The sequence below is a fragment of the Schistocerca gregaria genome, chromosome 9, assembly GCF_023897955.1.
Source record: "Schistocerca gregaria isolate iqSchGreg1 chromosome 9, iqSchGreg1.2, whole genome shotgun sequence".
Taxonomy (NCBI): Eukaryota; Metazoa; Arthropoda; class Insecta; order Orthoptera; family Acrididae; genus Schistocerca; species Schistocerca gregaria.
This window is the reverse complement of record NC_064928.1, coordinates 112,300,733-112,327,270: the sequence shown is the minus strand read 5'-3', so window position 1 is coordinate 112,327,270 and position 26,538 is coordinate 112,300,733. Positions and strand designations below refer to the sequence as shown.

The 26,538-nt window shown below is 42.1% G+C and overlaps 1 protein-coding gene across 4 annotated transcripts in view; it reads left to right on the top strand.

Annotated features, from left to right (window-relative positions):
- The first annotated feature begins 7,859 nt into the window (after positions 1 to 7,859).
- LOC126291686 (fasciclin-2) overlaps positions 7,860 to 26,538 on the top strand; it is an 856,801-nt gene continuing 838,122 nt past the window's right edge. For all 4 annotated transcript variants that reach the window (XM_049985310.1, XM_049985309.1, XM_049985308.1 and 1 more), the window contains exon 1: positions 7,860 to 8,213. The gene's annotated coding sequence lies outside the window, so the exon portion shown is untranslated. The remainder of the gene's footprint in view (positions 8,214 to 26,538) is intronic.

Genomic DNA, 26,538 nt, shown 5'->3' with positions numbered 1-26,538 from the left:
AAAATGCAAAATTAAATTAATTTCACTGTCAACGAGAGCCTTATGTTGTAGTTGTGACCCTATCAGACATTTACATTTACCTTAAGTTTGTTGATGCTCTATCACGTAGCTAAGAGCATGGACCATTTTTTTTGCGTTACATTTTTTTACAAGTTACGGAAATACATTTTTAGTATATCGTAGTATGTAGTTACGATTTTACAGTTAAAGACTGCAAAAAAAACAACGCCAGAATGAAGAATTTAGCCGATTTTTATTATTCAGTGTAATGTATTAGCATCTGATGTAACAAGGTCCATTACACTATCTGAAGAACACAATTTTAAAATTGTCGAAAACTCGGTCAAGGGTCCCAATAAACCCTTAACAGCAGGTGGTTGGACGATTTCTTCGACCTCTGCAAGTTTCATTAGGAAGGTGAAACAAAAGATGGAATGTGCGAGAACCCACCCGCAGTGCCATTTCACCTCCGTAGTACACTTAGGGCCACTGGTCCCCGCTCGGCATTCTGGTTTGTAATCCTAGTGACTGACTGACTGTAGGGAAGCATTCCCGAATGAACGTGGAGTTGTCTTCAGTGCTGTTCTATTAGAATTGCTATTCTATTCTAATTTAATCGTTGTTCTACGTCTATTGTTAGTGTGTTTCATTTTTATAGGACGATCAGTCTGAAAAGCATATGCTTGTGTTATAGAATAGGTTTTTTTCGATAGGTTGTGCCGCTTCCGAGTTATTTAGTGCTGAAGCTAGTCAATGAGGCCGTCTTGGGTGCAAATTCAAGCGACCCTCCAGATACAATTAGTGTGAGTTGTTCTTATAGCTCATATGGCAGCTTACGAGACTGTTCGCCTTTGGCACTGGTTCGATCCTTACTACTGTCTCATGCCCAATTGTCTCGCTGCCTTGTTCGGTTTTAGGAAACCGCACAAAATTCAACGTTTGGTAACACCGTCTCCATTGGGCTACTTGAATTTGCGCACGCAACAGCTTGATTGGCTGACTTTAATGCTAATTAACTCGGGGTCGGTGCAACGTATGGATTTTTGTCTGATAATTATTTCTCAGCACGAGCTACACTGTAACTCCCTGACAAGCTTTTCAGACTGTTACGACCACCTCTACACCTATGTCTATATCATACTCCGCAAGCCAAGCAACCTGCCTCCTTCCACTCATGAAGGGCGCCTGGGAAGTATGGTTGTCGGTAAGCTACATCTACATCTATGTGATTACGCTGCTACTCACAATGAAGTGCCTGGCACAGGGTTCAATGAACCACCTTCATGCTGTCTCTCTACCGTTCCACTCTAGAACGGCACGCAGGAAAAACGAGCACATAAATTTTTCCGTGCGAGCCCTGATTTCTCATATTTTATCGTGATGATCATTTCTCCCTATGTAGGTGGGTGCCAACAGAATGTTTTCGCAATCGGAGGAGAAAACTGGTGATTGAAATCTCATGAGAAGATCCCGTCGCAACGAAAAACGCCTTTGTTTCAGTGATTGCCACTCCAATTCACGTATCATGTCTGTGACACTATCTCCTGTATTTCGCAGTAGTACAAAACGAGCCGCCCTTCTTTGTGCTTCTTCGATGTCATCCGTCAGTCCCACCTGATGCAGATCCCACACTGCAGAGCAACACTCCAGAATATGGCGGACAAGCAAAGTGTAAGCAGTCTCTTCAGTAGACCTGTTGCACCTTCTAAGTGTTCTGCCAATTAATCGCAGTCTTTGGTTTGCTCTGCCCACAATATTATCTATGTGATGTTTTCTATTAAGGTTATTTGTAATTGTAATACCTAAGTATTTAGTTGAATTTACAGCCCTCAGATTTGTGTGACTTGTCAAGCAATCGAAATTTAGCTCATTTCTTTTAGTACTCATGCGAATAACTTCGCACTTTTCATTATTCAGGGTCAATTGCCACTTTTCGCACCATACAGATATCTTATCTAAATCATTGTGCAAGTCGTTTTGATCATCTGATGACTTTACAAGACGGTAAATGACAGCATCATCTGCAAACAATCTAAGACGGCTACTCCGATTGTCTCCTATGTCGTTAATATATGTCAGGAACAATTGAGGACATATAACACTTCCTTGTGGAACGCCGGATATTGCTTCTCTTTTACTCGATGACTTTCCGTCTATTACTACGAACCGTGACCTTTCCAACAGGAAATCCCGACTCCAGTCGCACAACTGAGGCGATACTCTGTAGGCACGCAGTTTGATTAGAAAACGCTTGTGAGGAACGGCGTCGATAGCCTTCAGGAAATCTAAAAACATGGAATCAATTTGACATTCCCTGTCGATAGCACTTATTACTTCATGAGTATAATGAGCTAGTTGTGTTTCACAAGAACGATATTTTATGAATCCGTGCTGACTATATTGTCAATAAATCGTTTTCTTCGAGGTACTTCATAATGTTCGAATACGTTATGTGTTCTAAAACCTAACTGCAAATCGACGTTAGTGATATAGGCCTGTAATTCAGCGGATTACTCCTACTTCCATTTTTGGGTATTGGTGTGACTTGAGCAATTTTCCAGTCTTTAGGTACGGATCTTTCTGTGAGCGAGTGGTTGTATATAATTGCTAAATAATGAGCTATTTTATCAGCATACTCTGAGAGGAACCTGGCTGATATACAATATGGACCGGAGGCCTTGCCTTTACTAAGTGATTTAAGCTGCTTTGTTACACCGAGGATATCTACTTCCATGTTTCTCATCTTGGCAGTGTTCTTGATTGAAATTCAGAAATATTTCGGAAGACCGTGTTTAATAACTCTGCTTTAGTGGCACTGCCATCAGTGACTGCACCGTTGTTATCGCGCACTGAAGGTATTGATTGCGTCTTGCCACTGGTGTGCTTTATGTATGAGCAGAATCTCGTTGGGTTTTGCTGCCAGATTTCGAGACAGAACTTCGTTGTGGAAATTATTAAAAGCATCTCGCATTGAAGCATGCACTATATTTCGAAGTTCTACAAAACTATGCCAATCTTCGGGGTTTTGCATCTTTTTAAAATTTGGCATGATTTTTTCGTTGCTTCTGCAACAACGATCTGACCCGTTTTGTGTACCATAGGGGATCAGTACTATCACTTATTAATTTATGTGGTTTATATGTCTCAATTGCTGTCGATACTTCCTCTCTGAAAACATTCCACAACTTTTCTACACTTACATGATCAGATCGGAAGGAGTGAAGACTGTCTCTTAAAACGCGTCAAGAGCATTTTTATCAGCTATTTTAAATAGATCAGATCAAATTTCTCGATTTTTCTCATCGTGTTCATTATGTATGTGGGAGGAAGTAATATGTTGTCTGATTCTTCCCGGAATGTGCTCTCTCGAAAATTCAATAGTAAATCTCTTTCTGGTGCAGAACGCCTCTCTTGTAATGTCTGCTAATGGCGTTTGTTTAACATCTCTTTAACATTAAACTTTCCCTTGACGAAACGTGCCACTCTTCATTGGATCTTCTCTACCTGTTCTATCAGTCTTACCCGGTGAGGATCCCATATTGATGGACAAAGGAATCGTTCGAACAAGGGCCTCATAAGCCACTTCCTTCGTGTAGGAGTTACATTTCCTTAGGATTCTTCCTATGAATCTCAGCCTGGTATCTGTCTTGGATAGTTACTCCTAGATATTTTTGGTAGATACTGCTTTTCCAGCGGTTTGTCAGAAATAGTGTAGGTGTACAGTAGTGGATTTCTTTTTATATGAATGCGCAATACGTTACAGAGCCTGCACCGTTCAAAAATCCTCTGTAGGTGATTCTGTGAATTGATGCTGTCTTTTGCCGTTGCTTCTTTCTTATACATAACGGCATTATTTGGAAACAGTGCCCGACGCTTTTTACTAGATCATTTTACGTACACGTTCCTGTCAGATCACCGATGTTAAACGCTATCGGTCTGGCGGGCGCTGTTGGCAAGCGGGATACACTCTGCCCTTGTGAGGCAAACTGAGGAGCTATTTGATTGATAAGCAGCTCTTAAGCTGACATACGGTCGGGAGAGCGGTGTGCTGACCACATGCCCCTCCGTATCCGCATGCAGTGATACCTGTAGGCTCAGGATGACACGGCGGCCGGTCGGTACCGTTGGGCCTTCATGGCCTGTTCGGGCAGGGTTTGTTTCTTTTTTTAATTTCATATACACTCTAAACAGTAATGGTCCTATCACTTTTCCTTGGTGAACTCTGGCAGTTACATCTGTCGATTTTATCGCACCCTGTATATGGTCTACCGAGCTAATGGTATCACATCTATACTACAGCAATTACAGGATTACCGTGCCTACCTAGGTCACACCCTGGTACGGTTACAGCTACTTATTGTCTACATATGTTATTTCTTGGTGCCTCCTGATTTGGTAGCCGTTAGCCCTCTATCTGTCAAATTTGCACCCCACACTTTGCTCCCACTACATTGCTCATTAATTATAAACTGTCATTCTCAAAGTCACCGTATCCGTATTCTTAACTGTAGGATACTTCCCATGGCCAACGTTCATCTCGGGTAACTGGCTGTCTTGTTTCTCTGTATCCGGCATATAGTATGCATGATTTAAGGGGACAGGCAAAAATCGTTTGATAATGCCAAACTCGCCGTTATTTTTTGCCAAATTTGATGTAATTTTTGCCAAATGCATTGTTTCTCTTTTGAGAGGTTCATTGTATTTTTATTATTTCTGCATTGTTTTCTGCCAAATTCGGTGTCATTTCTTGCTGCATTCGGTGCCATTTTTTGTCAAATTTTGCTTGCTAAATTCAGTGCAATTTTTTGGTCAAATTCCATCATTTTTGCTAAATTATGTTTTTATTTTTTGACAGATTCGATTTCACTTTTTTGCGAAGATGGTTTAATTTGTTGTCAAATTCGGTGTTATTTTTTGAGAAATGATTTTTAACCAAACTCCCTGTTATTTTTATCCGATGGGTTGGTTTTCTGGCAAATTCAGTGTTTATGTGAAATTTGGTGTAATTTTTTTTACCAAATCCGGTGTTATTTTTTACCAAATTCGCTGTTCGTATGCTAAAATCGGTGTTATTTTTACCTCACTTCTTGTCATTTGCCGAATTCAGTGTTTCTGCCAAATTCGGTAATGCTTCCTTACGAAATTCGGTGTTGTTTCTTTTTTTTTCAGATTCCGTGGTTGTTGCCGAATTCGGTGTTTTTGCAAAATTAGATGCTAGTTTTCGCCAATTTCGGTGCTGGTTTCGTCGTCACACTGACAATAGATATTAGAAGTTAAAATGCAATTTTAACCGTCGATAACAAGTGATACGCCCTGTTAAACCCGCAGGACAGGACAGGTAGTTGGAATTGTGGAAAGGGGCCAAAATGAGCGGTTGTCAGTTACACTCGAACACATATAACGTTATTTATTTGATCAAACTTTACAGTACAAATTCCTTGAACTTAGTTATAGACTAATACGCCACACTATCTTATGCCTTAAGGGCACAGCCACTTTAAAAAATAAAAAAACGGCTAAAAGCCATTAACTCAAAATTCAGACGCCAAAGAGAATATTTAGAGGGCAGAAGGCCTCACGTTAAGTAAGTTCTACAATTTGGCTGAAGGCCCAAAATCTAACACTTGAAGGGCAACAACCTTAATTTAAAGACGGCTGAAGGCCCATGATTTAAGAGTCAAGGTAAATTAAATAATAAAAAAAAACACAAGGCAGAAGGCATTATCTTCAATTAGGCTGAAGGCCTCAAACAATCTAATACTTGAAAAGCAAGGAACTTAAATTTTAAAACGGCTGAAGGCCCATGACCAAACACAACTGAAGTAATTTTTAGTAGCCAGAAGGCTCAAGGCTTTATCTTTAAACAATATATTAATCAGGCTGAAGGCCCAAGCAATTTAACACTTGACAAGCAAGGAAATTTAATTTTAACGCAGCTGAAGGTCCATGACTTAAACAATTCAACTTTAATTCAAAACCATCGGCTATGAGCCATAGAAATACACACAACAGAAAATAAGCAAAGGCAGTGCAGCAAACGGCGCTCAGAAGTTTCGGGGGTCGGCCAGCTCTTGAGATACTAACGATCACTTAGGTGAGACAGGCAGTCGGCCCATCCATTCTCGATCCGACGACAACCCAACCAACAGACAGTCAACGGATCCACCGACAAGGTAACTTGCGCTCCACTCGACCAGCATACAACCGGGAGTTCAATGCAATACCTAAAAGGCTTGGACGCCCACAACCAACTATACATTGAGCTGTCAAACTACACACCGTGCTGGACAGCGACAACACGGTGAGGAAAGGACACTGCGTGAATTTACGTCAACGGCCAGGGCAGGTAACCGGAACTTTAACGGCCACAAGGCAGAAAATTACGCTGGTGCACTTCAATTGCAAATAACCAAATACAGTTAGAGTCCACCGGACGAACTCGAACCCACACGTTATCGCTCGCGGGAATGAACAGCCAACAACGAAGACCAGAAGGCACAATATGAACAGTCTTGACTTGCTGATAAATTAAATCCAAACTCAACTTTCGTGTCCAGGTTCGGTGAGCCACGGACCTCGTAGCAAGGGGAACAGCCCCACACACTCCGACACTGCTTTAGGGACAGCCAGCGGACCCGCCAAAATAAGCCCCGCGGAGATTTCCTCGCTGCTCCACGCCAACCAACAGACTGCCACACAACAGCACGGAGACAGCACTAAAAAAAACTTAGCGGTCGACATCGCAAGCTACACACAATTTCACGAACTCTTGCATGAAGGACTAGACAATACTAACGGCAGCGACTGTGCAATAACAAGAACGAATCACGAGTCGGCACACGCAGGCAACCCATAAGCGAACGCCGGCCAACATACACGTCATCCGTCAAGACGACCGACCGACGATCAACCAAGGTGGTCCGCACTCAAGTGATGTGTATCGGCAACCGTCGGGCGAGTCATGGCTGTCCGGACCTCACTGCAGCCGCGCTCCTTCTGAATTTCTGCCGCGTCCTAAGTCACACTGCCAGGTTCGAACTGCACTGCTAGCACCTCCGAACTGACTGGCAGATCCCAACTAACTCCGAACACACGACAACAGGGAAGCAATAGCAGTCAGCAAAGATAATACGCCAGGGCTTATATCGATAAGTGCCGCTCACGGGCAGACAAGGCGGCAACACAGTAACACGAGTAATTGAAATTAACACAACGAGGTGGTAGTACAGTTAAAAACAGGATGTCAAAAGAGATATGGCACGACACGAGCAACGCACGGCACAGCAAGCAGTTACGAATATTTAAAAACTGCCGTCCTTAGATGTATAACGGTTTTCTCCCGAAAATTACAAAATCCGCGGTTTCTAGTAAACACTGTCCATTTCGCGGTATTGCGCTAAAAATCGCTACTTTCGCCTTATTGTTTTCGCGACATTTTCCTGTCCCTAGAGTGTAGTGTCACAGCTCTGTTCAAATGTTGCCATCTGTCTGGGTCTCTTACGGATTCGTAGATATCGTGCTAACATTTGTTCGTCGGGTCCGCAAGTGTGGTAAGCTGTGTACTGTATGCTCAGGGTATCATGGTTCCATTCGCCGAGCGATGTGCATTCGTTGAAGTTGCATTGGGCAGGGACCGTGTCATGTCAGACAGTGCACTACCGCCACATTTGACCGATGCTGCGACTGGAGTCAGCAGACTGAAGATGTGTAGAGAGAGGGGTCTATTCGCGTTGCGAGGCCGTACACATCGCAGCAAATTCGTACCGTTTCTGGCTGGAGGCAGTGTCCGCCGGCTCCCGAGCGTAGGCGGCAGCGCTCGGGTCCACTCGGCTGCCTTCGGGTCACATGATTCGGCCGCGATTGCCGCTCAGTTCGCTTGCGTGCCTGGTTGGGTGCGGATGTGGCGGGTGCAAGAACGGAACAGTTAGTTAGTGGTGCGTTGGTGTTTGGTGGTGAGGGCGCGTCTCGTATTATATATTCTGTCGTGTCGGACTTGTACGAGCGTGTGTGTAGCTGAAACGTGACGCGCGACGAGTGACGCGTTAATTATTATCTCGTTCCGCGGCGACTGTTGTGTAGGGAAACAGGTTGTTCCGAAGCGTTGGCCAGGTAAGCGCCGCATGTTGCCAACTCTCGAGAAAGCTGCACCGGAGTCGTCGTGAGGAAGCTGTGCCCATTTGACCGGACTTCTCTGCCCTGCTGTTCGAGTCCCGGTATGTATCGCGAAGTTACCGCGAATTATGTCGGTGACGAGGCAACCCTCGCATTGTCTCTTTTGTTATGAGCTTCGTTGTTGAAACCGACGAATGTGTTTTTCGTGTTTTCTCATTCTCTTTGTTTCTCGCTTGGCGTTTTCGTCTGTTTTCATTGTCAGATACGATGTGTAACCTGGAATATTGTTACGCAAAAAATATTGCGTTGCAATTGAACGTCGGCTTCGTTACAGAAAATTGGACGCCAGCTTCGTTTTTGAAACCTTTATTTTCATGTTTTTAGACCTCTTTTTCTTGACCTTTTGGCCGTTTTTCATTGACTGACTTAACGTACAAACAAGTACTATAGCTAAACTTTAAGTATTGCGCTCAATCGAACATTAGCTTCGTTACTATAAATCATTTTTCCGTTTTTCGTTTTTCCTTGGCTTTTTGGTCTCTTTCCTATAGACTACCGCTATGAATAAACAGAAAATGTTGCCGTGCTAAAAAATATTGAGCTATAACTGAACGGCTGGAGTAATTCTGCACCTTAGCGAAGTGTTGCTGACATACACTTTTAATAAAGCCCTATGTTCGTGTAGTTCTGTCCCGTAATCTGTTTTTATGGAAGATCATATCTGTATCCTTCCGTCGATTATGTACAACTAATATAATGATAGCAAAATATGACACCTGAGGCGACTGATACTTCTATACACCGTTACGTAGGTGAAATGTTTGAAACAACGCTTTATTTACCGAACGTATCCATGTGATGTTTTCTAATGTTTCGTTTCGTCCACCTACACATTGAAAGGAAGACTAAAGAGTCCTATATACTTTTTTATGCATTGTTGTTATCAAGTTGCGCGACACTGCAGTAGGAATGGATTTTTAACTGCACATGGGGTGTAGGAATCAACGAAATCCTATTTTCGAATCTGTCCATGGTTTTTACATTGTCGACACCAGTTTCGGTCTAGCAAAAACTTGCGTTTCCTTTTCGTCACGTACCGCGGCAACCAATTACTTTACATTTTTACGACCTTGTAACTACATTAGGGACAAGTGTAAAAAAGGTACAGCCTCTGCTTAGCGTGTGTTCTGAAACTACTGATTTGTTCATTAAAACGTGTCGCATTTCAGATTCATTAATTTCGAGCTACTATATAGTTAACACAGAAGCAAGGTTTTATAGCAAAACTTGAAACGTACGAAATCATTAAGGTTTATGATTTGTGACTTTTGCGTAACAAATTAATAGCACCCTTTGGAGAAAGATAGGTATAATTTTAATGCAATTTTGTAATAAACAAGTTCTTCATCGCTTCATAAAAGTTGAAAGTGGGGGACATACAGATATAAAAGCTCAATTTCGTAATTAGGTGTTATTTACCGATGCCCTCAATTTCCAGCACTGCGGACAAAAAAAAAGTTTTGCAGCGATCTAAACACGATATCTGAATGATGTCGGCTTTCATATTGAACGCCGGAAATTAAATGTAACATGTGATCAAAGCGAAGCTTTAGACGCCTGTACAAAATGTAATTCGGTCAGTGGCATTGCTGTTGCGCCCACGACGGCGCAAAAATGGCGCGAACCGGTAATCGGGTACGGTATAGAGTTGTGATGATTGGACGGGATGAAATAAGGTAGTAATGGAGGGAAGGAACAAGGTAACCGAACAGAATCTACACTGAGTAACGCTGATCCAGTAGAAGCATTCGAGAGCGAAGAACAATGGAACTGCGACCAATCGAACCTGATTGCACGTTATGATATGGCGTCTGTGTTAATCGATGCTGGTGAGTTTCGATATGGGACGATTTCTGGGGACAGGAATCAGTCTGGGAGAATTCTTGTGGTATTCCACGACCTGTTGTAAACTATTGAGGCCTTACTTTCCCGAATTTTGCGGCAAATGATTCTTTCGTGGAAAGAAACGAACAGAAACAAGACATGCGTCCAACAATGGCCAGTATTAAGCTGTAAAAGATATTTTATAAAGATGACTTTAAAAAAAAAAAAAAAAAAAAAAAGACGTTTTGAGGTATATTTCGCGCTGTAGTGGGGTTCTTTTATGAAAGAGCGTGACCCTAGATTTTATAAACATTTGCCAAAGAAGTTTATCATTGTGATATGGGCCTTTGATACAAAATTATATTCTGTAGCGATACATTACCATGTAGTTGGAGTGTATAATAACTGGCGTTTTTTATTTTTAAAAAAAGACGGGGAAGAACATAGGTAGCGATGTGGGCCAGATCGTATCCCACTGCCTTTTTTTTTCGGTAACATTCCGACATGACTGGTACGTACACGAAGAATGTAGGTGGTCAGATCATTTTTTTTTGTTTCTCTGGCCCACTTGGACATCGTTTTTTTTTTCTGTTACCGACAAGGTTTTCACCGCGAATTTAAGGAAATTGTACTAAACGTAAATCAGGGTAGCCGAATGGAGATTCGAACCACGCCCTTCCCTAATACTGATCTGGTGTCAAAAACTACATCACATCGTTTTGATATTTACTACGAAATGTAATTGACTAGTGAAAGTAACGGAACTGTTGTGAGATTGTAGCACTACCAAATAGTGTCCGTTGAACGAGTACTTCTGTAAGTATCGTTTCACTCTTTTTGCGCCATTGGATCGGCGGGGTGGCCAAGAAAGACATTTTAACGAGTTTACATTCGTAATATCGTTATTATAGCCTATTACCTGAGACGTTCCTCATTCATGTTCTTTGAGTTTGGCTTGTTCCCGGACTCCTTACATCCATACAGTTTCTTGCCTCACCGCGTGGCTTAACTGTGGAAAGACGTGGGCGTCGGGCAAACACACCATTAGCACCATTAGAATTTTAAAGTGTTACTTCCGCTGACGTTGCGGATGTGTCAAGAGTCGTAAAGTCCACGCCCGAATTCCAGAGCCGATGTATAACGCAGGGATGTTTCTTTGCCGCTCTACGCACAAAGTTTCTCCCTCCTGATGTACCTTCTGTATTTTATTCACAAATAATCGTAAATTTGCATTTAACATAAAATCTGTTGCTGGCTCACCATTTTTTGTACATAACCCAACCCGTTTTAACCGACTGAATAAAAACAGAATTTGCGTGTGTCAGATGACGTAGCTCTGTTGTTACGCTTCTCGTACACAGGAGACTCGGGGTTAAAATTTTGTGTAGTTTCCGTAAATTGTTTCACCCAACTGACCGATTGCTCCCCATTTTCCTTACTTATTCTCCGTTGGTTCTCTAATGTCATCGATCCCTATGGCACCTCATGTTCGAATCTTTCTTCCTCACACGTTTTGTCTGTTCCTTATATAGGGCAATTTAAAATAAATATACCGATTACTATCGGCTGTTAACTATTTAATGCATAGCGATTTATCGACACCCGTAACAGACAATCTAAAAGAAAGTTCAAGATTCCGATCGTTGCAGAAGATCAATGAATTGGAAGCACCCTTTTCAATCATCGTCTTCTAAATAGTGGAGATGATGAAGCTGTGTTCTACTCAGAACTACCTTTATCTCCGAACCTGACAACCACAGAACTCTTTTTGATGGTCTTACGTGAGATTCTTCAAGTAAGTGATTTTCTAGCTTAGCTTGTCTTGAAGTAAGTGATTTTCTAGCTTAGCTTGTTTCATTTTGAAATAAACATTTTATTTCATAATTAGGCAGTTAGCTTATGTTGCCTCGTTGGGCGTTATTTAGTTACAGGTATTTGTATAAAGTGTGATATTTTCCACACACCTTTGTGCGGTTAGCAGTATGCTGTGTAATGTAGTCGCTACTAAGAATTTGGTCAACCATAGCAGGTACGAATGCAACAAAAAAATGGTTCAAATGGCTCTGAGCACTATGGGGCTTAACTGCTGAGGTCATCAGTCCCCTAGAACTTAGAACTACTTAAACCTAACTAACCTAAGAACATCACACACATCCATGCCCGAGGCAGGATTCGAACCTGCGACCGTAGCAGTCCCGCGGTTCCGGACTGAGCGCCTTAACCGCTAGACCACCGCGGCCGGCGAATGCAACAATCCCAGCTGTGCAGTCCGTATGTAAAATGGAAAAAGCGCTTCCCTTGCGTGGGATTTGTCACTGTCCTAGATTTTTTTACTTCATTTCTATTTCCTTATTTTGTGCGTGTGTGTGTGTGGGGGGGGGGGGATGGAGGGCATGAGTCTTCTGACAGGTTTGATGCAGCCTGCTACGAATTTCTCTCTTGTGTCAATCCCATCATCTCAGAGCAGTACTGTACCCTACGTCCTCAATTATTTGTTGGATGTATTCCAGTCTGCCTTCCTCTACAGTCTTTACTCCCTACAGCTCCCTCTAATACTATGGAAGCTATTCCGTAAAGTCTTAACACATTACCCATCATGATGTACCTTCTTCTTGTCAGTGTTTTCATATGTTCCTTTGTTCTCGGATTGTACCGCTATAGCCGGCCTTTGTGGTCGAACGTCTCTAGGCGCTTCAGTCTGGAACCGCGCGACCGCTACGGTCGCAGGTTCGAATCCTGCCTGGGGCATGGATGTGTGTGATATCCTGTTAGAATGGTTCAAATGGCTCTCAGCAGTATGGGACTTAACTGCTGTGGTCATCAGTCCCCTAGAACTTAGAACTACTTAAACCTAACTAACCTAAGGACATCACACACATCCATGCCCGTGGCAGGATTCGAACCTGCGCCGTAGCGGTCGCGCGGTTTCCAGACTTTAGCGCCTAGAACCGCTCGGCCACTCCGGCCGGCGTTAGGTTTAAGTAGTTCTAAGTTCTGGGAGACTTATGATCTCAGATGTTAAATCCCATAGTGCTCAGAGCCATTTGAACCATTTGTACGGCTATATTGATTTTCAGTTGCCATGTATTTTCGTAACAGATTTTCTCTCCCCAATCAGCAAACCATTCTTTTCTTTCTGTAAAGTCCATCAATGCTGCGTTTGGATCGTTTTTGCGACATGTCGGTTCTGAGCGTGGAAGGCTCGATATGTTGACGGCGGCGAGCCAGCCATATTTCTAATCTCAGTGAAGCAGCCAGTCATTCGGATTCGGTTCATTGGTTAAGTAGTCTGTTGTGATCATCAGAAGGATGTGACATCCTCATCAGGAATGTTTCGTAGCGGAAGACAAAATCATGTTGTCGTTCATTATGGAAAATACTGATTCTCCGAAGGCCTTCGCTCCCAAATTCCTCGTCCGCCGATAAAGTTCCAGGTTGTAGCTTGCCTACCTGGCTGGAGATGTTCCCACGCGTGTAGGGCCCGTGTTTAGACTGTAAGAGATGCTCGTCAAAACTTCTATGATTATCAGGACTGCGCTTTAAATTTCATCTTGGATCTCGTAATAGCACTGAATACTGTCCATGATTTTACTACAGATGTTTTGCAGTGAAACGCACGTTTAAAGGGGAGAATGGCGTTCCTAAATTCTTAATTGATTCGTCTGGCCGTTTTGCGACGCAAGATTTGAATTCGGTTTGACAAGACCTGTCTTTGGGAGAGTAGGTCTCTTCCTCCCCGGGTCCGCTCCTGATAACTTCGGAAGCAGACATCGTGCTGTCTGGTTCGGCCACCGAAGCATCTACATCTATACACTGCAAACCTCTGTGAGGTGCGTGGCAGAGGATACGGCCCATTGAGCCAGTTATTAGGGTTTCTTCCTGTTCCATTCACGTATGGAGCGCGGGAAGAATTATTATTTGAAGACCTCTGTGCGTGCAGTAATTATTTAGTCTTATCCTCACGATCCCTGTGTGAGCGATGCATAGGGGATTGGAGGATATTCCTAGAATCATCATTTAAAGCCGGTTCTTGAAACTGTCTTAATTTTCTCGGGGTAGTTTTCGTCTATCTTCATGAGCCTACCAGTTTAGTATCTATGTGACACACTCCCACGGATTAAACAAGCCTGTGATCACTCGTCCTGCCCTTCTGTGTATATGTTCAATATCCATTGTTAGTCTTATCTGGTACTGGCCCAAACTCTTGAGCAATATTCTAGAACCGTTCACTCGAGTAATTCGTAAGCAATCTCATTAGTAGATTGATTTCACTTCCCCGTATTCTACCACCTACTTCACCCACGACTGAACCTATGTGATCATGCATTTCATATCCATTAAAAGTGTACCCACAGGTTCTTGTATGAGTTGGCCGGTTCCAACAGTGACTCACTGATGTTGTAGTCATATGATACTACGCTTTTTTCGTTTTATGAAGAGCAAAATTTTACATTTCTGAACATTTAAAGCAAGTTACCATTCTCTGCATCACTTTGAAATCTCATCAACATGTGACTTAGTATTTATGCAGCTTCTTTCAGACAGTACATCATTATAGAAAACTGCATCATCTACAAAAAGGCTGATTTTACTGTTAATATTGCCTGCAAGGTCGTTTATATACAACCTGAACAGCAAGGGTCCCAATATAGTTTCCTGGGGGCACACCCAAAGTTACTTCTGCATTCGACGATAGCTCTCCATTTCAGCGCAATCTCTGGCAGCGCAAATAAATTACCTGATCATTACGCATCGTCACCGCGACATGATTTGGCCGACTGTTGAATGTAACCTGCTATCGCATCAGCCGCCAACGGAAGTCTGTAAATTCTTACAAAATGATCAACCCTTCACACAGGCGGAGGAGTATGGGCCCTTGCGCTTGGAGACCTCTACGTAAAAACCTTTCGCAGGTAGCAAGTGTTTGTTAGGCGACGCAATACAGTGTACTGAGTGAAAGTGTTTCAAGTGAAACGGCGAAATACAATTATTATGTTCGCCGAAGAGTATTTCTTTAAGATTCATATGTAGGTGCAAAATCAGCGCTTGCGTCGAGGAATTTATTTCAATAGGAATTTTGTGGTGCAGCAGTTCATAATCGGATGCATTCATGCATTAACGAATAAATTTCGTGAAACGGGAAGTGTCGTCGTCAGCAAACATAAGACAACCAATTACCATACTGAAAGAGGAAACTGGGCAACATTGGGCATGTTCTGGAAAGGTCTCCAGAAAATCAGTTCAACGTCGCGCACAGCAGATGGGGATTTCCTGTGGCTTGCGTAACTGTTTTGTGAAAGGATTTTTGAATAGGGTGCGTGATGGAGAAATTGACCCTGGCCTTACTTTTAGAACCAATCATGGTTCCACCTGTCATTGGTTCCCAACCTTCAAATTTTCTGAGGGGTAAAAGCTAAACGATTCGACCAGACACGAAACTAAATTACTTTTCAAATGATCATTTTTGTTATTACAGTTTTGTAAGATTTAATATTGATCATATAAGTTATCAATAATTACTTCTTTTCCATTAATGTTGTGGAGGTTACAGGTTCCTCACATAGTGAATCCACTACTTACGTATGTTGTGCTTTGTCCCGTACATCAATGATGATAAAAGTAAGACATATACGTAACAAATGCTAAATATCACAAGAAAATATCTTCTGCAGAGCGTACGGAATACCCGCAGTAGTCTAGAAATTGCGTCGTTACTCGCTTTGAAGCAGACAAATGATTTAGTTGACAGCATGACGCAGCAGTAACTTCTTAAGGGCTACTGTAGTGCTGTAGGTAGTGTTATAATAATAATAATAATAATAATAATAATAATTATTATTATTATTATTATTATTATTATTATTATTGGAATTGTTAAGACACAAAGCATTAACAATTTCTGCCAGTTCAGCAATGAAGTGATTTATGAACAGTAATTATAATGCACTCATATAAATTTGATTTTAAATTGTGTTGCTGTGTCCAGGTCGAGCAAGTGCTGCAAGGGAGAGGAGTAATGTTTTTGACAAGTGTGTAGCTGACTAGATAGCTTTCTCTTATGAGAAGGAAGTGTGTGTAGCACTTGGGATGCACCAAGAATTCCTTCGTCATTCATTCTAATACACACACACACACACACACACACACACACGCGCGCACACTAAATATTGCTTATCTCTCATCTTTTTAAAAGTAAAAAATGATCCAGTCAGATTAGTGCTAAAAGTAGGTAAAAGTTGGTGATAATGTGGGTGTGGAAGAGGCAACGGATGTCAGCGGTTTGGGGGGGGGGGGGGGGCAGTAGTAATAGTCTGATTCTGATTCCACTCAGAGGTAGCCGTCTAAGAGTAGTTAGAAACCAATTACCTAAGTGAATTAGTTACTTCACACAATAACCTCCACGTTCATCCGATTGAACCGCTCTCGATTTTTAACGCTGGGGGGCATCATTAAAAGAGAAATTGTAAAATTTGGTTCAAATGGCTCTGAGCACTATGGGACTTAACATCTGTGGTCATCAGTGCCGTAGAACTTAGAACTACTTAAACCTAACTAACTTAAGGACACCACACACATCCATGCCCGAGGCAGGATTCGAACTTGCGACCGTAGCGGTCGCTCGGCTCCAGACTGTAGCGTCTAGAACCGCACGGCCACCCCGGCCGGCTTGTAAAAATTAAATCCACATTCTTGAAGTGAACTTTCGTCAAGAAACTGCTGCTATTTCTCACAGTGAACTGCAGGCCGTAGTGAGCAATTTCCTAATCATTTGTCAGAAATACTTTATGGCGATGTAGAACCCGTGAAGTGAACTTTCGTCAAGAAACTGCTGCTATTTCTCACAGTGAACTGCAGGCCGTAGTGAGCAATTTCCTAATCATTTGTCAGAAATACTTTATGGCGATGTAGAACCCGTTGTGGAGGTGGTATAACCTGTCTTCATACATTGCGTATTTTCAGAAATGCGCAACTTTAATATATACTGATTTAAGTAACATTAAAATTGGCATGCGAAGAAGAAAATAATGTACGATGTGATTTATGTTTTGAATAGGAAACAAAATATATGAGATAAAGCATTTTATATCTGAACACTACCAAGTGTATGTGTAGCTTTTAGACGTGTTAGTATGAACTGATGATCTGGTCGCCTGTATAGATATGTTTTCAAACGCCAAGCACATTCAAAAATTGTCGAAATATAAGCATATCGTCAGTTTCGACTATCAGTTCTTGGTGGACGACGAAGCTGTTCTGAATGCATTATTTACTGCTAACGCGGCAAGATACAGAGGTGATTTTATTACGAAAATGCCTTTAAAAATGTATCGCAGCCATCACAACAATTTTGGAAAACCACAGGTAATTTAAAGCAAGAATTTTTACCCAACTACTCTCAAAAGTGGCACCAGTTTCTTATGCAATTGGGGCCACATCAGTGCAGCACGAGTTTTTCCGATTGACATCGGGATGATGTGTGTCAGAGGAAACGAAAGGAAGGAGGCATCGTCTTCGAATGAGCGTCTTTGACATTCGTCTGAAGTGGAGTGATTCACGCAGACATTTGTAGAGGTGTTACACGATGTTGCGAAACACGTGTGTTCGGCGTTTTAGAAATAGGGCGTTTAGCGGTGTGAAATCTGAAAGAGCGCACGAAACGCACGTGTGCGATAAGAAAATCTTTTAGAAGTAAGCTTTCTGCGGCCATATTTCGCTTTTATTTTGCAGCTGGAACGGACTCGCTTAGTTTCGTTTTTTATGAACTGGAAAGAAATTACAATTAATCATCCCATTTTTATGGAATCTAATGTATTCGAAGTGTGTTGTGCCAAACGACATTTGGCATTTTGATTTCGAGACAAAGACGAATAAGTTTTGTGGTTGGCCTGCATACGAAGACGCTACGTATAACTAGTTGCCCATAGAGTAACACCATTCTTTGAAATTGACTCACAACACTGGGATATTTGCCCGTGTGTTTATTTTTTTAGTCTAATCTTACTGGAAACTTTGATTCTTTTTTAAACTGAAGGGTAAATTACTTGATTGAAATTGTTGCTATGAATAAATCGTTGCCGTTGTCTTTTCAGATTAATGTTTCTGCAGCCATGATGATATATATAGAAGTTTTCTTTGCGAGGGCATACCAGCAACATGGGCGAGTTTAGGAATTATTTTGGGAAATTCACACTTCCGTCATTGTTCACCATTGTATCATGAATTTAAATATTTTTTCTTCTCTTGGAATCATATTTCGTATTTGCTGATTTGTTTGATGAACTACGTCATGTTTCGCTGTCGAAACTGTTCGGTAACTCGACAGTTCGTTGTTTACAACTTAACCTAGCCTTTCTGTAGCGGACAAACGTTTTCGATGAGTTGTACCTCTGCCTTGACTGAGTTCCACAACTCATCGGTTAGGATGATTTTGCTTGAGCGCGGTTCAGTGCAGTAGTCGTATGCGCCGTTCCCAAGTTGCATTCTGAAACATCAGAGGCATATCTACGAAAATTCGAGAACATTATCGAACTAGCCCGATCCCCCCCCCCCCCCCCCCCCCCCCTCTCGAAAAATACGTTGATGCGAAAGAGACGGATGACGTGGTGAACACGACATTGTGATCTCTACCACTTCAGACATTTGTATCTCCACGAGAGCCATCACCTTACGGTTACTATATTGCGCAACGGAGGTTCCAAGGGTAGCACTAGACAAAAAAAAAACAGTGATGGTTGAGACACACAAAACACCCTATAAATCATGAAAATGATACTTGTGCTCAGCTCTACAGGAAATGCGCGTTGCATTTTCGTTTACGTCGTGGTCCCCTTCCTAATTACTTAAGTGCTATTCCGATTAGCTGCAGTCTAGACATGATACTTGATGCCTAATTTTTTTAGTCGTATTCTAGTAGTACCGATCTCATATACCCACACTCAAGGAAATGAAGCTTTTATACGTCAACAACAAGTTCAGAAATCTCCACCTTAACGTCATAAATTACTTTTAGCATCCCCACTCCTTCCTCTTCTGTTTGCGTCACATCGCGTGTTGCAAGCACTCAGCAGGGGATTAAGTTGTCTCGCTCCCCCCCGAGAAGTTACATATTTTCCCAGTTTCAAAGGTAAACTCAACCCTCTCACGCTTCTTTTACGTTGCGCAAAGTATTTCACAAGTTTTAGTCTTCTTTCCTTCCTTTCTTTTGTCCATGTTATTCCCTATTTCTTTTTTTCTTCTGTCTTTGAAAGCCTTGTAAATTTAGCGTTTTATCCTTAGAGAGGTTTGTTTCTGTTATTTCTGATTTTTTTATGCTTCTTTGTAGCTCGTTTATTATTTCCGTAATTCATGCTATCGTCGATATGTTTTTACAGCAGTGCAGGATTAGTTTGGTTAGCCTTATACCGTTCCTTCAGTAGAGCTTTGCCATTACTTCTGATATTTTATCTATGTTTTCGTAAACCTCCTTGCTACGTCTCACTTCCGAACGATTTGTGTATTGTACATATTATTTTTCTGATTATCCGCATTCCAAGCAAACACTGAACGTGTGCAGGAGCACGTGTCGTGCATCGTATAGAGATGCCTGTGTTGAGGATGTGTTCCAGTGTGGCAAACCTGGGAGGTGTCGCCTTGCTTAAAACGCTGGGCTCTTATGTAGAAGGTGCTGGGTTCAAATAACCGCCTGGCCGTCAGAAACTGGGTTTCCCATACTCTGCGTCAAATGGTGTGCAGTGTGTGCAGACATGAAGGACACGACTCATTTACTTCTCAACTCCGTTATTGATGGTCTAGTTGTCCACGGGACCTTAAACATTATTAGGAATATTAAGTTAAGATTGTCGCGAGACTTCTTTCTTCCACAAACCTCAGTGATTGTTTATTCATATTCTTCCATCAGATTCTCTCTCACTTCGATCAGCACGTTTTCCAACAGATACATTGTTTTAAGATACGACCCAGGCCAAAATACTCATTGTCGCTTCATATAATACTAATAGCATTACTTCAAATATTAAGTTTGCAACAAAATTGGGATAGAAAAATGCGAAATTTCAGCTGAACTGCAAAATTTCAGCTGAACTGCAAATTCGTGACAAATATTAAATATGCGCCAGAAAACAAAACACGAATTGTTAAAAAAATGTCGAGTTAGTAAAGCTAAATACATTGAAGATGCTATTCAGCAAAACGACGAGAATAATTGGAAGAATTACTACATTTGAAAGAAATGCATATCTGAAAAAACAAAACTAACAAATAGAGAAGAAATTGCATACGTTAACATGGGACCAGTAGCGTTTGACGAGGAGTCACTTCGAGATATCTGGCGACAGGGAGGCCATTCGAATCCTTGAAATTTAGTTCTGTAACATTAACAGAAACAATTAGTAAAATTGTATGGAAACCCTGAAGCAATTATATCTGCCATTGCAAAACAATGTTTTTGACATTTTCTGATAATTTGACAAAATCGATAACCGATACGCAGATCTCTTACTGGTCGTTGCAGATATATGGCGTGTTTTTCAAAATAGTTGCGTATCTCCAAACTTTCATGTATTTCACCAACCTACAGTATGTTTAAAAGTAATAAAGAAAGCAGTGGCATAGAGAATCCATCGCTGACGGTCCTGAAGTCGTATATACACTGATTTCCCTTGTTTTGTGTTAAAAGGCTACTTGAAAAATTCAATCTGATGCATGATCTGCAGAAAGGCGAATTGGAAACGTACGCGGTTCACACAAAGGCTTTGTGGTTGGTTCGTGAAGCTCATGTCAACATGTGAATGGAGAATGTTGTCAAACTTCAATATGTTATTATGTAATCTCAAACGTTCAGTATGTATTGCCAGTCATCATCATCATTCACTGCGTTAACGAGCCTTTATGGCTTTTTGCAGGAAATAAAAGAAATAAGCGCAATGCAAAAGGAGAAGAAACAGGAGAGAGAGGGCAGAAAACAGCTCTATAAATTATTATAAAAGAACATAGTACAGAAGCACAAGGAAAAGGCCAGTCGGTCAGTCAGAACAGGGGAGGTATCCAGTGAAGGTGGAGGTGCGCCGTTGCCGTTCTCCAACTGCGTCTTCCACCGTTGTCGGCTCCACTAGTTCCAGAACTGTTAATACTCTGTCCTTCCAGCGCGCCATGTGAGTTTTCCAGCAGGCGGACAGTGGACGACTCGGTTTAGAGGGGACCTATCAGCTCGTAGGATGTGGCCAAACAACTGTTCTACATCTACATTTATACTCCTCAAGCCACACCTAACGGTGTGTGGCGGAGGGCACTTTACATGTCACTGTCATTACTTCCCTTTCCTGTTCCACTCGCGTATGGTTCGCGGGAAGAATGACTGCCGGAAAGCCTCCGTGCACGCTCGAATCTTTCTAATTTTACATTCGTGACCTCCTCGGGAGGTATAAGTAGGGGGAAGCAATGTATTCGATACCTCATCCAGAAACGCACCCTCTCGAAACCTGGCGAGCAAGCTACACCGCGATGCAGAGCGCCTCTCTTGCAGTCTGCCACTTGAGTTTGCTAAACATCTCCGTAACGCTATCACGGTTACCAAATAACCCTGTGGCGAAACGCGCCGCTCTTCTTTGGATCTCCTCTATCTCCTCCGTCAACCCGATATGGTACGGATCCCACACTGATGAGCAATACTCAAGTATAGGTCGAACGAGTGTTTTGTAAGCCACCTCCTTTGTTGACGGACTACATTTTCTAAGGACTCTCCCAATGAATCTCAACCTGATACCCGCCTTACCAACAATTAATTTTATATGATCATTCCACTTCAAACCGTTCCGCACGCATACTCCCAGATATTTTACAGAAGTAACTGCTACCAGTGTTTGTTCCACTATCATATAATCATACAATAAAGGATCTTTCTTTCTATGTATTCGCAATGCATTACATTTGTCTATGTTAAGGGTCAGTTGCCACTCCCTGCACCAAGTGCCTATCCGCTGCAGATCTTCCTGCATTTCGCTACAATTTTCTAATGCTGCAACTTCTCTGTATACTACAGCATCATCCGCGATAAGCCGCATGCAACTTCCGACACTATCTACTAGGTCATTTATATATATTGTGAAAAGCAATGGTCCCATAATACTCCTCTGTGTCTGCAGGCGTCTCTCCATTGAGAACAACATGCTGTGTTCTGTTTGCTAAAAACTCTTCAATCCAGCCACACAGGTGGTCTTATATTCCGTAGGCTCTTACTTTGTTTATCAGGCGACAGTGCGGAACTGTATCGAACGCCTTCCGGAAGTCAAGGAAAATGGCATGTACCTGCGAGCCTGTATCTAATATTTTCTGGGTCTCATGAAGAAATCAAGTCTCTTGTGGTCCATTTTGGGCTTTGCCAAACAGTTGGTTGGTGTCTTCTTTCGTTCTTCGTTCGCATTGACCTTCCATAACATTGTAGACGGGTCATAAGGTCTCTCGAAGTACCTTCCTCTCGAAGGCATACATTGCTTCTTTAGTTGTTGCTGATGTCCAGGATTGACTACCATACAAAAGTACCGGCCGTACTAGTGTTACGTACAGCTGGATCTTATTCTTACGTGATATTAGTCGTGACTTGAATAAATTGTTCAGCCTAAACAACATGCGACTGGCGTTTATTATTCGTAGATGCATATCTTTCATCGCTTCACTTGCATTAGTCATCAGGGAATTCAGGTACTTGAATTCTTGAACTCGTCAACAACGATGTATGTTTTTTTAACAGCGAAAAGCTGTTTTATTTGAAAATTGCGCAACGGCTGTGGTCCCAGTTGTCATCAAATTTCTGAACGATGTATTTATTGACAATGCTGAAAGATTATGAGCGCCATCGGTATTGCTCGTCAATGTTTTTATTATTTTCGGCCCTAGTGGCTACGTTTGTGAATCGTGACTGTCTGGGATATTCGTTTATTTATAATTTCTGCTGCCCGATTACTTTTATTTGTTTTATATTTATTCTAACCTCCTCTCAAATGCTACTACAATAACGAACAAGGGACAAAAAGTTCGACGTTAAGGGGGGCAGGACGTGAAACGGGCCGACTTGGAGGAGGAGAGGCACTAATGGATATTTTAATTTACACTGTCTATACTTTTACAAATACACCCATAAAACTTTGCCAGAATTACCAGGAAGGATTCAGGATTCACGTTCATAGCAGTGGAAGTTCACAAACATAGCAAAATTATTATTTTCACATGTGAAATCTCATAATTTTTTCACTTACTATTGGCTGCATTTATTGCTATAGGCAAGTAAGAGGGATTCTTTGGTGAATTTTGCACAGCATACAAACCGTACTTACAGATGTATGAAACTCTAGAATTTATCTAATTTATGAGAAAATGAATGACCTGGTACATTTTAAACTTCATGTTCTGAAAAAACTCAAATTTTATAAATTATTAACTCAATTTTTACCACCGTTTTTAATAGATTTGGAAAATTCTAGAGTTCCACACACCTGTAACTATGTTTTGTATGCTATGCGAAATTCATCGAAGAATCTCTGTTACTTATTAAGCAAAGTGTACCTACAGCAACAAATGCAGCCAGTAATAAGTGAAAAAAATGATGAAATTTCACATTTAAAAAATATTTTGTTATGTTTTTGAACTCCCCCTGCTATTAATATGAATCCTGAATCCTTGGTCGTGCTGGCAAAGTTTTAACAGTTTATTTGTAAAAGTTTAGACGGTGGAAATTAAAATGTCCTATGGTGTCTCTTCTTCTCCAAGTCGGCCCGTTTCACTTCCTATCCCCCCTTAGTTTAGTTTAAGACAATTTATTTTTAAGTTACGTTTCTCTGTATACATGGATGTATAAACGCCTGATGATGAGGAGATCATGTTCGGAACGCGTTGTACTATGTTAGATTAAAGATAAAACAAATAAAAATGACGGGTAGCTGAAATTACAAGTAAATAATGTTTTTAGTGTTGAGAGTACGTCAGTGAGCGCCCTCGGACAATTTATATATTGCCGGTTTGACAATATGAAGGCCTCTTATGGGACACGTGAATGGGCAGCAGGTGGTGCACCTGGAGAGCCCGTCTGGCCGCAGGCTGTGTGTCGGCTGGCAAAGAGGCGTCGCGCCCTCCGCAGGTATATAGTGTGGTGTAGAGGCAGACGGACAGGTAGCAGGTAGCGGTTGGGCATTGTGTCCGCTGCGGGGGGGGGGGGGGGGGGGGGGGGGGGAGAGAGAGGGCCCGGGCCCGCTTTGTGGCGGGCTCGTGTTTCCCCGCCACCTGCCGTGAAGTGAGCGCCGCGCCATGCCGTGCCGTGTTCGTCCTCCGGAACCGGCCGCTCAGACCGTCCAGGGCCGCCACAACGCCGGCACCAAAAGCGACTCACTGAATACTATAGTCCGATACACCGCGCTTGTCGAGGCTCGGGCGAGGGGTGCGTTGTTGACGATTCCAAGCGACAGCTGCGGTACGCGCATACTTGAAGAACCTGTTTATCTCCCTTGCTTATGCGGAATGTATCACTTGCGTCCAACATCAGCGATGACAACTCGCAACAGATGGAATAAAAATTCACGAAACAGCTCGCTACAATCAAGTTTAATGCTCGCATTAGCTGCGGCATTCAGAACAGCACTCAGAACACTACAGAACGCTCATTTGCTGTCGGAGAATGCGTGATGTATGTGCGCAGAACAAGCCTTAACTCCACCGCCGTCGTTCGTGACTCCAACTGTAGGAGTCTCAGTAGTCAGCTACTCCGCCCCATCCACAGCTGCACAGAGTCTTATGGATTACCTTTCAGCTGTCTGCTGCATCGACTCAAAACGAGCTCCGCAACGTTTATTTGCCCAACACCCGACATCCGAATCTTGCCCAAAACTGTCCTCTAAGCCCGTTCTCGCAGGGAATATGTTTCGCTTTAAGTGAACACTTCTGATATGTCCTTCCAGCGCGCCCATGTGCGTTTTCCAGCAGGCGGATAGTGGACGACTCGGTTTAGAGGGGACCTATCAGCTCGAAGGATGTGGCCAAACCACTGTTCTACATCTACATTTATGTCCGAAAGAACAGATACCATCTCCATATACATTATTTACTTTGTTTATGTATGTTTATTATAATCATCTATAAATACGTCAGAATAAATTTTCTTCTTTACTTTGCCAGCTTCGAAAATATCTGAAAAGTAAGAATTGCGTCAGTGAATTTTTCGACTGGGGGAAGAAACTAAGTTGTATAAACTACTTTTCATTCGGGGTCATTAGAAAATCTAAATATGCGAAAACCATTTTTGCAACAGTTAGTGTAGTTCGCAGCTGAGCAAACAGCCATATTTACGATGAATTCTTCTATTCATTTAATTAGAAATCTCCACTCGCATCGTGACTCGAATATAAACAAATATGAATGTCCTGTACTTTGGGGAAAACATAGTGAGTGGCCCGTTCAACTCAGGATATAGGAGTCGTAGCGTGGCCTGCAAGGAGCTGTGCGTTTTCCTTATGAGACCTTGTAACGTTCCCTGAATGCTACATGCGCTTGCCAGACACGTTTCTTGTTTGCTCAACTGCACAGATAGCAGGAGGCTTGTGATTTTGAGGAAAGACACGGTTCCAGCATTTTAAAATCGTACTTTATTCAGTTTATAACGCCACACGCTATTGCCCGCATCTCGTGGTCGTGCGGTAGCGTTCTCGCTTCCCGCGCCCGGGTTCCCGGGTTCGATTCCCGGCGGGGTCAGGGATTTTCTCTGCCTCGTGATGCCTGGGTGTTGTGTGTTGTCCTTAGGTTAGTTAGGTTTAAGTAGTTCTAAGTTATAGGCGACTGATGACCATAGATGTTAAGTCCCATAGTGCTCAGAACCATTTGAACCACACGTCATGGCTACGGGAGCAGGTCCTCTAAACGTTACTCCTTCGACAGTAATTAAATTAGACCGCGATCTAGTGCTAACGGGAGGAAGTCGGACTATGTTATGTTACCTGAAAAATTACGCATTGAAAGGGAGTACCGGTTATTTTAGTGGGATCCAACCAACGGTATTATCGTTGGAAAGTAAAACCGTAGTCACGTAAATCGAAAACAGTCGCCAGCTTAATTAGGCAAAGTGATTCCAAGTAAATATACAGCTAACAAAATAAACTAACTGCTGTTTTAAACTTTACTTGCAACTCAAAGCTGTTTGGTAAATATAACACGAAAACAACAGCAGAGCCTAGCATGTATTAGTAGCTCAGCCATGAGCAACACAGACCATTAATTTAAAGTTATTAAAGTGAAGGATAATGCCCATTACAAAGTGGCACGTAGTAAGCAAGAAGCACGGATAAATTGGACGTGTGGTTGTTTTAATATTTCAGTACTGAAAGATAGTAATATTGAAATCTGTTTAACTAACACAGAAACTCTTTGCTTTCACAGAAAAAGCATATTATCCTAAAGGATTGTACAGGGCATAAGTGAAGCATTAGGACCCTGCACCTTTTATGGTTGTAGTAAATCGTTGCCAGCTATGACTTTAATTGCACAAATGTCTTTAGGATCCTTACT